The following is a 16,181-nucleotide window of genomic DNA, read 5'->3' as shown; positions in this document are numbered from 1 at the left end:
CAGACCGGCGCTAAAAGCCTATTGTGCTGCTTTAGTGCGATGTAAATAAGCTACTACTAATGCTGGATGAATTAAAAAAATCCCTTAAACAGAACTGTGTGCAACTTGACAGTTAATTTTTTTAAATGACTATTTTTATGTAAAATTTAGACATTTTCTTGCATGTACGCTAATTACCTTAAATCAATTCTATAGACTAAAATAAGAACCCGACGAGGTAATTAATTTATAAGACTATCAACTATGTTTTTAACTATTGTCTTAAGAAGGCTCTATACCACGAGAGAACTTTTATGTCTCAAGTTATTTTTCCCCTCTAAAAGTACTTTAAAATCTAAAGTATGGAGTAAGTGAATTCTGGCAAACCTATAAACCTAGAGTAAGCGATGAAGTTTTAAGTGCTGAAAAATATTCTAAATGTCTAAATGAAAACAAATTACGAGATGATAACTTAAGATTATGAAATGAGGAATTTCTCTTCAAATAATTTGTTTGCATATTGATAATTTGAAATTTCTTTTTCAACAACTGAAACTTCAAGGCTTATTCTAAGTTTGCCTGAACTCGCTTTAACCATGCTTTAAATTTTAAATTAGTTATGGAAGCGCAAGATGAAATAGAATTTGCGAGGAACCGTTTCTCCAATTGGGACAGCATCCTCTTAAAAGCAATTGCATTTGCTATTGAACTAGGGATAAAAAAAAGCTAATATTTTAAAATTTTCGAAAATTTTTTGCATATGTTAATATGCAAAATTAAAAATTTTTGCATATGCAAAATTTAAAATGTTTGCATATGTTTTTTGGCGAAATATCATGGAGAAAGAATGAACATATACTTTTATTCCCTTCTCCTGTTGTTCAAAAAGTGCGTGATGTAATCATAAGCACTTTTGAAAAATTGTGAATATCACAATTACACTTTGTGGAATGTGACAATTACTTTTTTTTTTACTTAAATCTTTTCATCTATTATTTTTAATCATTATATTTACTCTTAATTTCACGAGAACTTTAATTTATATTATTGCATTTTTCCATATTTACAATAGATTTCTCTTAATTTAAACATTCGAGTTACTCTTATCTTACTAAATTTCACTTCTCTATCGGAAAAGAATCTTAACTTTCTAAGACCTTCTTTGCAGTCATTGACCCCAAACCTAAATATTTTTAATTTCCTGTGGGTGAGAAAATCCCCTTTTCCCGCGCCTTTGCTGTTTTGCAGCCTTTTGGAAGAGTATATGGTTAAAACATGGTTTAGAGATCTGCTTTTCGCAAAATCGCAGACAGAGACATTATAAATCCTATGAAAATCGAGATTTTTTAAAAGAAAGATTATAATATTTGGAATAATTATCACGTATTTATCCGAAGTTAACTAGAAAAGTTTAGAATTCTTAAAAATTTCAAAAAAATCATTTTGAGAAAAAAAAATGGTTTGCATTCTCAAAATGATACTTGTTAATTGCTTAAATTATAATTTGTTTCCAAATAATATCGCCATAAATTAATTATTACGAACTAGTTATAATATTAATATGCATTATTATACTGTAAATACTAATGTCTTTCATTAATGTCTCTCCTTGCTTAATTCAGTTAATTTTTAAACAATTTATGAATGATAATAAATTAATAAATTGGTAATGAATAATAATAAATTAGCAATCAATAAAAATAATATTGTAAAAAGAAATGTATTTAGATAAAAAAAAATCGAAAATAAAACTTCGGTTCTGTGGTATTAATTCTCCTCGATTTTATTTCGAGTAAAATGTTTTGAAAATATGGTGGTTTATATTTATTACTTTCATCGGAAGTATCGTTTTAGAAAATTTATCACTAATAGAAATAGGATGATAACATCTATAGCGAAAAGGAGAGCAAAATTATTTAACATTTAAGAAAAAATAATTATGATTTTTTCATTTTTGAAAAAAATGAGAGTTTCTTCAAACGAAAAATATAATTTCTGGGCAATTATATCCAAATTCTTTTTTACATAAGCATTAAAAGTTAAAACATATTTAACTAAAAATTGAGGAAAAAATAGAAATGATAAAAAAGCAATTGATGCTTGTTATAGCTTCAAATTTTTCCTCTTTTCTTCCTATCTAAAGATTTTCTTCTCCGTACATCTATAATTTCTGAGCAATTTTATACACATTCTTTTTTACATAAGCATTAAAAATTAAAACTATATTTAACTAAAAATTGAGGAGAAAATAGAAATGATAAAAGAGCAATTGATGCTTGTTATAGCTTCAAATTTTTCCTCTTTTCTTCCTATCTAAAGATTTTCTTCTCCGCACATCTATAATTTCTGAGCAATTTTACCCACATTCTTTTTTACATAAGCATTAAAAATTAAAACTATATTTAACTAAAAATTGAGGAGAAAATAGAAATGATAAAAGAGCAATTGATGCTTGTTATAGCTTCAAATTTTTCCTCTTTTCTTTCTATCTAAAGATTTTCTTCTCCGTACACCTATAATTTCTGAGCAATTTTATCCACATTCTTTTTTACATAAGCATTAAAAATTAATAATATATTTAACTAAAAATTGAAGAAAAAATAGAAATGATAAAAGAGCAATTGATGCTTGTTATAAGTTCAAATTATTCATCTTTTCTTTCTATCTAAAGATTTTCTTCTCCGTACAACTATAATAAAAAAAATTAAGAATGAAGAAAAATTAATATAAAAAAAAATTTTATATGAATAATTTTTACTTCCGTTGCAATTGTGTTAAAAATTAAATATATTTTCTTTCTACTTCCTTAAATAGATTGTTTATTGTACCGCAGCATGAACTCCCTATAGTAGCATGCCATTAGATACTTTTTTTTCTATTCTTTTCAGTATTTTTTCAGTATCGCAAAAAAAAGATCAATTCTAAAGAAAACATATGGTATTCAAGCTTAAATTGATAAAATGAATGGGAAAGTAAAATAATTTTTCTCGTTGTCATTTTTGATTTTACTCATGTGAAATCAAATTTGAGTCAATTGTTACACCTATATACTTTAGAAATGCTTAAGAACAGTTTAGTTTTATTTTAATTTTATTGTTTTATTTTAATCTTTGCAGGAATCTTTACCTGCCTACTGCATTAACCCTTTGCTTACGGTGTTCATGTTGTACCATCGCATGCGGTCCATGTGTTGTACTAGCCGTAAGTAAAAGGTTAAAAGATGAAAAGGTAATACAGAGAATACTACTAATTAAATGAATGATTTATAAAATCAATCTCTTTCAAGAATTAAAACACCAAAAATGGAATCATTACAGTGTCTCAACACGCTAAGACCATTCATTTATGAAATCACTATCGTTCTTTTATTAAACCATATTTTCATCAGACAAATGCTTTAAAAAGTAAAAAATAAATCTGCTTTTTCTTGTCTGAATATTTAGAGTTTTCTATTTTCCTAAGTAAAGGAAAGTAAAGTAAAAAGTATGGTAAAAAATACCGACACTCAAGGTTCCGGTACTTTTTACCGTAAAATTATTTACCGGAATATTTTACGGAACAAAAAATCTGATATAGCGTAATTTTTACAGTAATGTTTACTGCAAAATCACTGAATATATATAATTAAAGAAATATAACTGAAAGAATTATATATTTCATGGTGTAAAATTTCACGCTAAAAATGGATTTGGCGATAAAATAGATTTTACGTATGATGCACCCCAAGTGCATACAATACAGTAACCGTACCATACAGAAATTTGTACGATTTGGATACTATAATATTTATGAAAACTAACTGAATTATTTCAAAATAATATTTATGAAAACTAATTATTTTATTAAAATTTTTGCAAGCTTTCGAACGTTTTAATTCCTACTTAAATTTATTTTTCAAACAAAGATGGCATTAGATTTTACGCATTAGTTTTGCATTATATAGAATAAAAATACATTTTCACATAATTGAATTATTCCAGTATAATTCTTTCTTCAAGAATTTCAATTTTCAGAAAATGAATTATTGGAAGTTATTATTAATACAAAATAAATCTTCTTTCTCCCCTTAAATTGCATCGTAAATCGAACATAAATTCTTCCCACATAATAAATCCTTTCCATTTTATTTATCGTCTGCTTCGGTTAGAGAAAAAATTTAACTGCGAAATAAGAATGATAATGCTGTACTGTATAAAGTAAACAAATACAATATAATATTTTACCGTAAAAATGTATTTTTTGGTAAAATAGATTTTACGGATGATGCACCCTAAGTTCCAGCACTTTATACGGTAATTTGATTCAAAATTTTTCACTGTGTAGCTACAATAATATTTATAAGAACTAAGTGAAGAAAAAAAATATTACTTTTTAAAAAATACACAAATATTTTAAATTCCAATTTAGTTCATTTTCCAAACAGAAGTCGCAAATGATTTTACTTTAAATAAATATACATATATTCTTAAATATATTCTCACATAATTGAATAATTCTATTATAATTCTTTATTCGAGCAATTTCAATTTTCATAAAATGAATTATTAGAAGTTATTATTAATGCTAAAAAAAAGTCTTCTTTCTCCACTTAAATTGCATCGTAAATCGAACATAAATTCTACCCACATAATAAATCGATTCCATTTTATTTATCGTCTGCTTCGGTTAGGAAAAAAAACTGAATTGCGGAATAAAAACGATAATGCTGTCTTACACATTCGATAAATCGGCATTGGGAAATATGAGTTATAGAATCCATTTTCCAGGACAGAGGATCCTTGAAACAAAGTTAGATGGAGCAATTTGTTTGCTCTATCGTAGACAAATTTGATTCTTTATGCCCCACTGAACTTCTTTATCGATATTCGATAATATCGATTCTAAAACCTTTCTTAATTGATGAGGGCATCACATGGTTGGAAACTTATGATAGAGAACACATTGCAGAAACATATTCAAACACAATACATGATATATTAGAAAATTATTCTTTTGAAGCTATAACTGCGACTTTAATCATAGTTTAGCAATATTTTGTTTGAAAACAGTTCCAATCAAAATTATTTTGATTTGTTTGTTTATATTTTTGATGTGTGATGAAAACTATTTAAGTTGGAAAGTATATAACGGAGATAAATTTTGGTTTATTGGTATAAGGTATATTGGTATATTTGAGAAGGCGTGATTATATATTTATTCCTTTTTTATTATTGAATATGTGAATTAAATTCAGTTTAATATAATTTAGTTATGATAGATTTTAAAGGATTTTACAGCAACTACTAAACAAATTTTAAAAGAAATAAAAATAAAAATCACGTTTTAAGTGATAGAGAGATAATAAATGGCATTTAAATGATTAAAACCATACATTTTGCTCATTTCAGATTATAAATTCATTTTGAACAATGTTAAGCCTTCCTGGTCCAAAAATTACTTTTTCAGTCAATAATGGATTGATTTTTTAACTTGATTTTGCTGACCCATAGTTCTAAAAGCATTAGAAATATGGTGCAATGCAAATTTTTTCTGGCTTTTTTCACCGCAGAAAATAGCCATATTATTTGCTGGACTTGAAACCGAGTGGATTTTATCGTATCGGTCTTGGAGACACTAGTTCACATTCAAAAGTCATAAGTTGTTGGCATCTTTAAAACTATCTTTATACAAGAAATATGATAAAATATCAGTAAATCAGTTGCAATTGAAAGAAGAGAAACGTTGGTGACTCATATGCAAATGTTTGAAATAAAAGCTTCATACATAAAAGGTAAGCTTTGTGCTATGTAGACAAAAGCAAAAAACAACATGATAAAAGCACTAATGATAGTACATAAATAGACATACTATAGTTCCAGTTCTATAAACAAGAATTTGTCTCGGCGTCTAAGCGTCAAATGAAGATGGAGAAGTAAAAAGAGGAAGACGTGTAAAGTGGTTTAACCAATAAGGACAGAGGAACAAGTTTAAACAAAGAAAAAAAAGGAGGGGGAAAATTAACTTTGAATGATCATTTTTATTATGTGTGATCATCTTATATAAATTTTAGCATTCAAACTAGCAATAGAATTTTGTATAATGTTGTGTTAATGTGTGCGTATGTCTTTTTATTAAATAATGTAAATATTCCTTTATAGATTCTTTTGAAGGAATCAGAACTTATTACTTTGGATAGAAGAGAGAAGAAGAAAGGTTATACGAAATTTCTAATGGGTATGTGCTTAATTTCTTGATTTTAATAACTCAAAACTATTGTGAAAATTCAAATAGAGAAAACAAAACTGTAGCATTGTTAACGCTAATGCTTGTGTGTTTGATATTCTATGTCTCTTAAAAATTTTGAGAAAGCAAAATTTTCCTTTTAAGATTTTAGAAATGCTTTTTCTTTGAATTATTCCTTACTAACGTTCAGAAAAACGAAAAAATCCGACTACACAAGACAGAAAATGTGATACCGAAAAATTGAACATTTTTCTTCGTAGCTCGTATATATTTGAATGAGTGTATTTAGTTTAGCATAGATTGCAGTGAAAATTATTGAAATCAGTTATTCATCTCAATGAACAGTTTCCTGTGCATTGCAAATTATTTTATATGATTTTAAAAATATATTCACTGTAAAACGCAATTCTGAAAATCTCGTCAATTTGTTTAACTTTCATATATTATACGATAGTTTTTACCGTAAAATAAATTTTTACAGGAGCTTGTTACAGAACAAAAAAATCTGATACACAGTAATTTCACAGTGATAATTACAGTGAAATCACTGAGTCACTCTAATTAAGTAATAGTTACTGTAAAAATTATGGTTTAATAGTTTAGAACAAAAATGGAATTTACGATAAAATGGATTTTACGGATTACTGCACCTGAAATGACGGTACTTAATACCGTAATTTTATCTGTAATTTTTAACAGTGTAAGACTACCAATCTAATTCAAATGCATGTATAGCATAAATGCATATATTCCTTAACGCAGATATAACTTTGCATCACGTCATTTTGCGTCACTATATAGCAATGAAAAAAAATACATATAAACTATCACGAATGAATATCGTATTATTTCTTTTACATTTTGGCATCAAAGACTACAATTTAAATACTAATTATTTCTAAATCACGTTAATACGATTCAGATCATAGTATTAAAATTGTTATTATACAGATAAAGATTTTCGCATTCAACTTATGAAAATCAAATCAAACGGAGAAATAGTATCCATTAAATCTTTATTTCCATAACATAGTTATTCATATAAATAATAAGAAATAGCGTATTAAAACAAGCTTTAAATATAATGTAGTAAAATATATGGATATTTTGTTTCATCAAAAATTAAATGCGAGTACAGTATAAAATTTTTTAATCAGATCACTTATCTTAAAAGGAAGACACTCGGGAAGTTGAAACTTAAGTTTAGTTGGCGCATCTTTCCCTTTGCTTTAAGACAGCTAGTTAGCAGAGCCTTGAAAGATTTCGCGACTCAAGATCGTACTTGGAGATTCTCAACAAATTGCAATTTCCCAAGTGCGAAACTCTTTGGGAAAGTGGGCTGACCGTACATATACATAATGGAAGTTGAGTTAGTAATTATGCATCACTTAATGATGTCCCGTGTTTTACGCCTAACACATAGTCTCTTATCTCTAACCTTTGCGCCAACGACTATGCCCAACTCATTTAGGAAATGCAAACTGAAACTCCTTGGCGAGAGAAAAAGCTCTGCTTATTTATTTATAACAGTTTGAATATTTCATCACGTGGTTATTTTAAGCGTTTGGGAGTAGAGTTTATTTCTAAGCTAAACTAGAAATTACAGCGTTAAACTAACATTTTATAGGGAAAAATGTAATGTCTACACTGTAGAAATCCAAAATGATTATGTTAGTTGTTCGTTTGATTACCGATAAAAGAAATATTTACTCATACCGGATATTCCACTATGTAGGAATGTCGTATTTGTTGGTTTTAGAAATATAAAACTCGGTTAAGAATCTTTAAGTTCCTTTAATACACTGGTTATCATAAATTAAGGAAAATTCACAAAAATCGCGATAACTCAAGAAATTACACATGGAATTTTATGAAACTTACCCACAATATACAACACATAGTAAGGTATTAAACAACATAAAAAGAAATTATCAGACATTAATAGTAGTATAGAAATTAGCACATGTATAAAATAAACAAATTGGAAGTATCGGTTTGCAATAGAAAAAGTACCTTTAATATGGAATATGATTGCCTCTAGAAGCAATACAGCACAAACAGCGATGTGTGATGCTTTCAATTATGCGGTCTATCAGTTCAATAGGAAGTGAGAGCCATTGCTCTTGTAAAGCAGTTGCAAGCGTGGCAAGGGTCTGAGGGGGCGGATTGATGGCAGATACACGCCTCCCTAGAGCATCCCAAACGTGCTCGATAGGATTCAAGTCCGGGGATCGAGCTGGCCACTCCATGCGAGTAATTGTTTCCTGTTGAAGATAATCATCAACAATGCGAGCTCTGTGTGGTCTTGCATTATCGTCCTGTAACAGGAAGCAATCACCAATTGCCCCGGCATATGGGCGCACATAAGCATCAAGGATGTTGTCTCGATAAACCTGAGCATTCACGGTTCCCCTTGGAAAGACATGGAGGTATGTGCGCCCTCCTAAGGATATGCCTCCCCAAACACAGACACTGCCTCTTCCGTATGCATCTCTTTCACGGATGTTTGATGGATGATAACGGGTCCCAGGTTCTCTCCATATCAAATAACGTCTACTGTCACTTTCTAGACTAAACCTGGACTCATCCGTAAAGAGAACAGGCCTCCATTGATCTGACGTCCAGTGGACATGTTGTCGGGCCCACTGCAAACGGTCTCTCCTATGGCGTGATGTGAGCGGCACGCAAATGGCTGGTCGTCTCGCATACAGACCACCTTCGTGGAGCCTTCTGCGCACAGTTGACGTTGACACCAACCTTCCGGTGGCTGCAGCAAGAGAGGATCTAAGATGTGTCGGAGTAGCGGTTCTATTCCTGCGTGCACTTAATGTCAAATATCGGTCATCGGCACTGGTCGTAACAGTTGGCCGTCCTTGACTGAACCTCCTAGATGCCGAATCTGTGGTTTGAAATTGCCTCCAAAGTCTATGAACCACAGATGGACTCACATTTAGCCATCTGGCCACTTCTGATTGACTCTGCCCTGCCTCTAGTCTCCCGATGGCTCTCCATCGTAGTTCTTCAGGCAAATGATGCCTAGAGGTCATTATTACGAATTGGCTATCTCAGATTTTCAATGTCGCAATCACAGTAAAATTTGTGTGCTTTCTCTCAAACTTGGACTTTTATGCTCCAGGCAGATGACGTAAGCCGAGTGCAGCGCCACTAATTTGCATATTGCAATTTTACTCAGCTACTCTTAGTGGACAACATATGCAAATTTTGCACGGTTTGGCTTACTTTTGAAAGAGTTATCGCTATTTTTGTGATTTTTCCTTAATTTATGATAACCAGTGTATATATGAAAAAAATGTTGAATGTATAGAAGTTTGTATCTGTGGCGTAACTACCACTATAAATATTAAATACCAATTCAATAGTATATAAGACATGTTAACTCGATTCTATCTGGAGGTACCTTTTGACAGATGAAGGTTGACATAGTCTTTAAATAAATCCCTCATTAGTGACCCGGAGGTGATAAGGAATTGCCAATATTGATGGATGAATCCACATTAAACAGTTGATTTCCTAAAAATATGCTGCTCGAAGAAAGAAGAAAAATCCGGTGAAGTAATAAAAGTCTCCCGGATAATAAAATGAAGGGGAAAAAATGAGCGAACTGCTATAAACTAAATTTTAAAAAAATAAATAAATAAAAATAACAAAATAAAAAAAATTTTAAAAAAATCCGGTGAAGTAAATAAAGTCCCCGGGTCAATAAATAATACAAAAAAAGCAAGAAGAAAAAAAATAATGAGCGAATTGCTATGAAAAAAATTAGCGAAAATTATATTAATAAATGAATAAAACAGCATGAATCAACTAGTGGCATTCATTCATCGAATTCTATCACAGATAAAATTCTGGAAGGGGAGTAATGAGGCGTAACTACGACTATAAATATTAAATACTAATTCACTAGTATATAAGACATGTTAACTTGACTCTATCAAGAGGTACCTTTTGATAGATGAAGGTTGACATAGTCAATAATTAATTCCTTTCATATCTACTTAATACAAATCTTCAATTCCGGATCATTCCACACCAAATGTGGTTCATATACGTTCCGAGACACGGTGGGCCTAACTGTTTATTTCAAAACTCCCTCTGAACTCTGACTTGCGGACTACATTGCAATGAAATAATTATCCGTTGGATTTGATAGAAATTTATAATATGAGTGATTTTTTAGCTTACAGCTCTAAATAGTCAAAAATTAGTTTTATTATTCTTATGAGTTATTAATCTTAGCTTTCCTATGTTAGGTTATCACATGTAAAATCAGCGTTAATAATTTTTTCAACTTATGGGAATGACGTCACAGAATTCATGTTTTAAAATGTTATGATGTTAGTTGTATTTTTATACATATAATTAGTGGCAACTCAACAGGTACTCATAAAATAAAATTAATGTTATCTTTTCAGCCATTGAAAGTATATGGAAAATTATGAATATCACACTCTAAGTGATAATAGTTTTTAATCCTTCTCTTAGTTAGTTGAACTAACTTAGATTATGATAAATCTAATAGTATACCGCTGCAGCAGAGTATGCAACAAATAATAAAAATTACAGGTTGTTCTTTTGTACCATGAGTATATAAGATGGGGATAATAGGCTCTTATTACCACAGCACTTATACCAGTACACAGTACAATACCAATAGTTTTTGAAACCCCATTTAACTCAGCATTACTGCTGTCTATAATAGCTTGGTGATTTTTTCGGCTTTCGAAATAAGTACCGATATTAGTTCGTTTGTCAAAAATAATGAATAAATATTAGTGTCATAACTAATTATTTTTGAGAATTACAGCTGCGATAGCTCAGGGGATAAAATGTTCGCCTTCTAATGAGGCGAACCGGGTTCAAATCCCAGTCGATACGAATTCCGCATCCGGCTTGCATGAACTACAGTGCTGACGTGAAATATCCTCAGTGGTAGACGGATCATGGGTTAGAGTCCCCTTGCCGTCAGGCTAACCGTAGGAGGTTCTCGTGATCTTCCTCTCCATGTAACGCAAATGCGGGTTAGCTCCATCGAAAAGTCCTCCACGAAGGCAAATTTTCCCAATACTCCATCCGGGAGTTCCCCTGTCTTCTGGAATATGTTCAAAAGTACAAGGCTACGGAGTTGAACATTAGTAGTCGTAAATTCATGGAATTTGGTCGGCTGTTCAAAGACGGTTATAAAAAAAATAACTAATTTTAGTAATCAATACGATATGAAATATAAAAAAATGCAAAATTAGTGGAAAGAAATGTGTGTATAACCACTCATCTGTATAAACAATAAAAAATTGCCGTATTGTTATTGATGACAATGATACCTAATTAATTTTTGTAATATGTGCTAATCGAAATAAAATAATATGTTTTGCTCAAAAAGCTAAATTAATGTAGAGAAACCAAAAAGCATCAACCTTAATAATACTGACACCAATCATGCTTAACTAATTTTAGTCATGGGCACGACTATGCTATTATGTTAATTGGTATTTTTAATGAGTACTAAATATACAAATTTTGGTACCAAGATAATTCTGTGGAATAAGTTTTTACGGTCATTAAAAGGTATATGTACGGGAGATAATTTTTAACTAGTAGAAGTTGACGTCATGCTATAGCAATATGCTAAATCATACAAAATATCATTATTTTTAATTTGTAGGATATAACTTCTAAAAACAAGATTTTCTTAATGCAATAACATTAACTCACCTCAAAGAGCAGCAAATAATAATAAACAGAAAAAAATTTGAATTGTTTTAGCTTAATTAATTATGTCAGTATATGACTATTGGCTTTATACATATATAATACTGATTTATTGATTATGTAATTTTTTCACTCTCTAAAATGAACGGGTATTCAGCTAGTTTTTTTTAATTAAATAACCCTTGGGAAATCTGTCGCATATTCCAATTTTTTATAATTTTCGTAAGCTTGAAAAATAAACAAATTTAAAACTGTGTATTGCAGACGTAATGCCATATATTAAGCCACTACCAGCCTGTTTTTATTCCATTGCTTAAAAGTCTTTTAGTTTTTTTTTAACTATCTTAAAGTTAGTGTTAGGATTAATTTAATAGAAAATGTAGGGTACTGTTTAATTTTTTTAAACTTAGTTACTAGTTTTTGAAGTCTGCAAAAATTGCCTTCATAAATGGGGAAATTTCTCACAATGAATTATTTGCTTAACATATTATAAATTGCAAATTACTGGCTTTTGAAGTCTGCAAAAATTGCCTTGTCATAAATCGTGAAATTTTCCACAATTAATTATTTGGTTAACATATTATAAATTTCGAATTACTAGCTTTTGAATTTTGGACGCAAACTAATTTCAGAGGGATTATTATTCAATTAATTTTTATTGGTATCTTCACAGTGAAGTTTTCTCAGAACTCTGCATGGCCCCATTTACAATTTTTCAATTGAACACATTTAGAATAGTTCAACCAAACCCATTTACAATTGCAGACTTTAGCGCAGATGCAAGAAAAATTGATAGTAAAATTCGTTTTTCGTACATTTTGCATCTGAAATCTTACACCAGCACTTAATTTTATACCTCTGCATTAACACAATCACATTTTTTTATAATTTGAAACACTTATATCCGTTTTTTTCATGAAAATATTTACAAAAAAATAAAAATCGGAAACAAAATGAAAGCAAGTTATATCATGGCACAAATTTCGAAAAAATTTCGAAAGCAAAATTACTTTTAAGAAAAATATTTCGCCTTAGCTAGCGAATAATATTCATTGAAAGTAATGTACTTTTTTGCTTTAAACCGGAAAAAGGAAAATTAAAGTATTCGTTTCTAAGAACAAACCAGAATATTTTTACATGCCATACAACTCCAAATAGAAACATACTACTTATTTTAGGATTTCATGGCACATAGCCAATTTCAAAGTAAAAAAGAAAAAAAAAGACACATCAAACACTAACTCGATTTTCGAAACTTTTCACACTAATAACTTATTTTAAGATTTATGAATTCGGTCTCTTTCAGATATATAGTTAAGAAAATAAAACTTGTTATAGCAATAAACTTGAAACTGTGTTAAAGATAAAAATAAAAACAAGTAACTTCATGGGTATACATTATTTTACGCTTCTTTGGCTGTATCATCAACTATATTTCTTTACTAGACAGTTTTTGCTTCCTTTTTAGAAAATAACGGTGTAAGATACAAAAATATAATGAAAACTAAGATTAGAGATGAAGAGAATGAAGGAAGCAAGCATTTATTTATAATTATAATCGAATATTAATTAAAGGATTTTTATGCATGAATAGTACTGCCAATTATATTACATTATTCTTAAAATTAATGCAACTTTTTATCATAATTGTTTAGTGGCATTTTGAAACAAAATTAAGCTCAAAAGTAGTTTTTCTAGCATGTTTTTAATTTACTTTTTTTATTCATTTTTATTACTTTAGACCAGTGATAAATTTACCCATATTATTTAAGACACGAATTAAAAAAAAATTTCAGTTCAATTAAGCTTAGCATAATTGAATTATCTGTGCCTTCTTTTCTTAAAGAACGTTTAAAGTTCATAATCATATTTATCTTTTGTTTATTTTGGAACAGAACTTTATATACTTTTTATTTTTCTTCAATTTAGCACAAAATGTCAGAAAATACACTTTTTTTAAATAGAAATTTTAAGTTATAAAGCTAATTTTCTTTAAAAATAGAATGCACTTCAAATCATTTACTAAGGAACTCATTTAAATTTTAAGCAATTAAAAACGGAAATTCTTTTATAAAAATACCGCCACTGAAATAGAAAGGGCAAACCAAACTGGCACGTAACTAATAACGTGTTGAATCAAATCCAAAGAGACACTATGATAATCCAAACCATAATTAATGAGTAGCTACTTCTTTCTGGAATAATTAAAAATACATACATTTAAATAAATTATGACAACAAACTAAAACGGAAAGATATACTAAATAATAAAAACTTTATTTGCTTCAAAAACTTATGGAGGTCACATCAGCACTGTAAACAATTCCGGATCAATTCATGTTATAAATTACCGGCAATTCGGGTGCATCATCTGTAAAATCCATTTTTACCGTAAATTATTGTACCGTAATTTTTACAGTATTATTTATTTAATTAGAATGCTTAAGTGGTTTTATGGTAATTATGACGGTGTGTCAAATTGTTTTTTTTCTGTAACATGTTCCGGTAAAAATATATATTTACTGTAAAAAGTACTGGTCCCCTGAGTGTGGGTACTTTTTTGCAATTATTTGATCAAGAATTTTTCGCAGTTTAGCTGGTCTTTAAAATGGACGCCTATTTTTGAGCTCTTGGAACTCATCGTTTTTTGGAAAAGTCCTTTTTTCTGAAATAAAGTTCTTTCACAGAAATGAAGTGGAAGAAACTGGTATTACCCATAACTCTGTTAACAAGAAATCAGTTATATGCATTTGAACAAGATTGAATTTTACCAAGATTCTCATTTTTCTCTTTGTTTCTTTTAAAAAATTTTTAGAGTGTAGTATTATCCTCGATTACGCTTTAAAGCTGGATAAAGTCCCCAGTACTGCTACCAGATTTTCAAAACTGTAAAGAAATCGTATAAAATAAATTCAACTGATAAAGCAAGCACACATTTAATCGTTCTTTAGATCATAATAAACTTATAAACATTTGATGCTATGTCATTCCTTTTTTTTTTTTTAAATGTTTATTCAAAAAACTGGCTGTTCATTCTTCGTATGTATACTTTTCATAAGCTCCTAAGTATACTCTCGAAAAAAGTTGTACACTAAATTGCTACTAGAATATCGGTGCACTCAAATATATCTACAAATTTAAACCTCTCTCCAATATCTCTAGCAGAGTTCAGGAATTACTTTGACTGAGTTTTTAAAGATTGTAATTCGGTAAATTAATATTGGGAGTACAAATTAGTTCGGTCCGTTTTTAAGAGATGGCTCTGCTGTTGTGAATGTTTCATAGTGACAGCTGGTTTCGGTAATTTCAGAGAGGTTAAACATCTGTCAGTTATATTCAGTTTATATCGCTTTGAGTTTCATACAAAAACCCTGTTTTTTACCTAGTTGAATATGTCAAATTTTGTGGTAATGAAGCACTATTTGCGGGAGGTTTAATGTTTCGGCTTTAATTGGAGGAAAAGTGCAGCTGAAGAGCATCGAATGCTCATAGAAATTTATGGTGACAATGCACCAATTGATAAATCATGTAGGGAATGGTTTCGACTTTTCGAGAATGGTGAATGGTGAATAGTTTTGTATACTATGAGCTGCTACAACCTGGTGATTCCATTACGGGCTATCGGTACAGGCTACAGTTAATTCGTTTGAGCCGTGCATTAAGCGAAAAACTGCTGGAATACGAGCAAAGACATAAAAAGTTATTCTTCTGCATAATAACGGTCGGCATGATGTTGCAAAAATCGTAAAAAATTATTTGGAAACGCTCAAGTGGGATATTTTACCGCACCCGCTGTATTCGCAGGACATTGCTCCTTCTGATTACTGGTTGTTCCTACGGATGAAGCATGATTTGGTAGGTCACCAGTTCACTTCTTTCGCGGAAATCGAAAATTCGCTTCCAACTTGGATCACCTCAAAAGACGAGACATTTTTTTCGAGATAGAATTCGAAAATTGCCTGAGAGGTGGGAAAAAGTAGTAGCCTGCGATGGACAATACTTTGATTAATCTGTTCATTCATTTTGTTCTGAAATAGATGCATGAATGATCTGGAAGAAAAATGAACTGAACTAATTTGTACCCCCAATATTAAAATTACTCAAAGCATTTCAAGTATGCCTTAAAGTATTTTTTTAGTAACAAAAATATTGCTTGAAATGTGACGCACCTTTTATAGCGGGAAATATTTTTTGAACCTTATATTCTTAAGGAGACATAAAAATTTTCATTTTATTATCACTTAAAGTTTTAT

General features: G+C 29.9%; 1 protein-coding gene across 1 annotated transcript in view; it reads left to right on the top strand.

Annotated features, from left to right (window-relative positions):
- LOC107451710 (uncharacterized) overlaps positions 1-16,181 on the top strand; it is a 145,107-nt gene that overhangs the window by 50,385 nt on the left and 78,541 nt on the right. Inside the window, exon 2 of the mRNA XM_016067889.3 lies at positions 6,117-6,192. The gene's annotated coding sequence lies outside the window, so the exon portion shown is untranslated. The remainder of the gene's footprint in view (positions 1-6,116; positions 6,193-16,181) is intronic.

The sequence above is a fragment of the Parasteatoda tepidariorum genome, chromosome 7 (genome assembly GCF_043381705.1).
Source record: "Parasteatoda tepidariorum isolate YZ-2023 chromosome 7, CAS_Ptep_4.0, whole genome shotgun sequence".
In the NCBI taxonomy this organism is placed as follows: Eukaryota; Metazoa; Arthropoda; class Arachnida; order Araneae; family Theridiidae; genus Parasteatoda; species Parasteatoda tepidariorum.
Note: the sequence above shows the minus strand (reverse complement) of the source record. Positions and strands in the feature narration are given on the sequence as shown.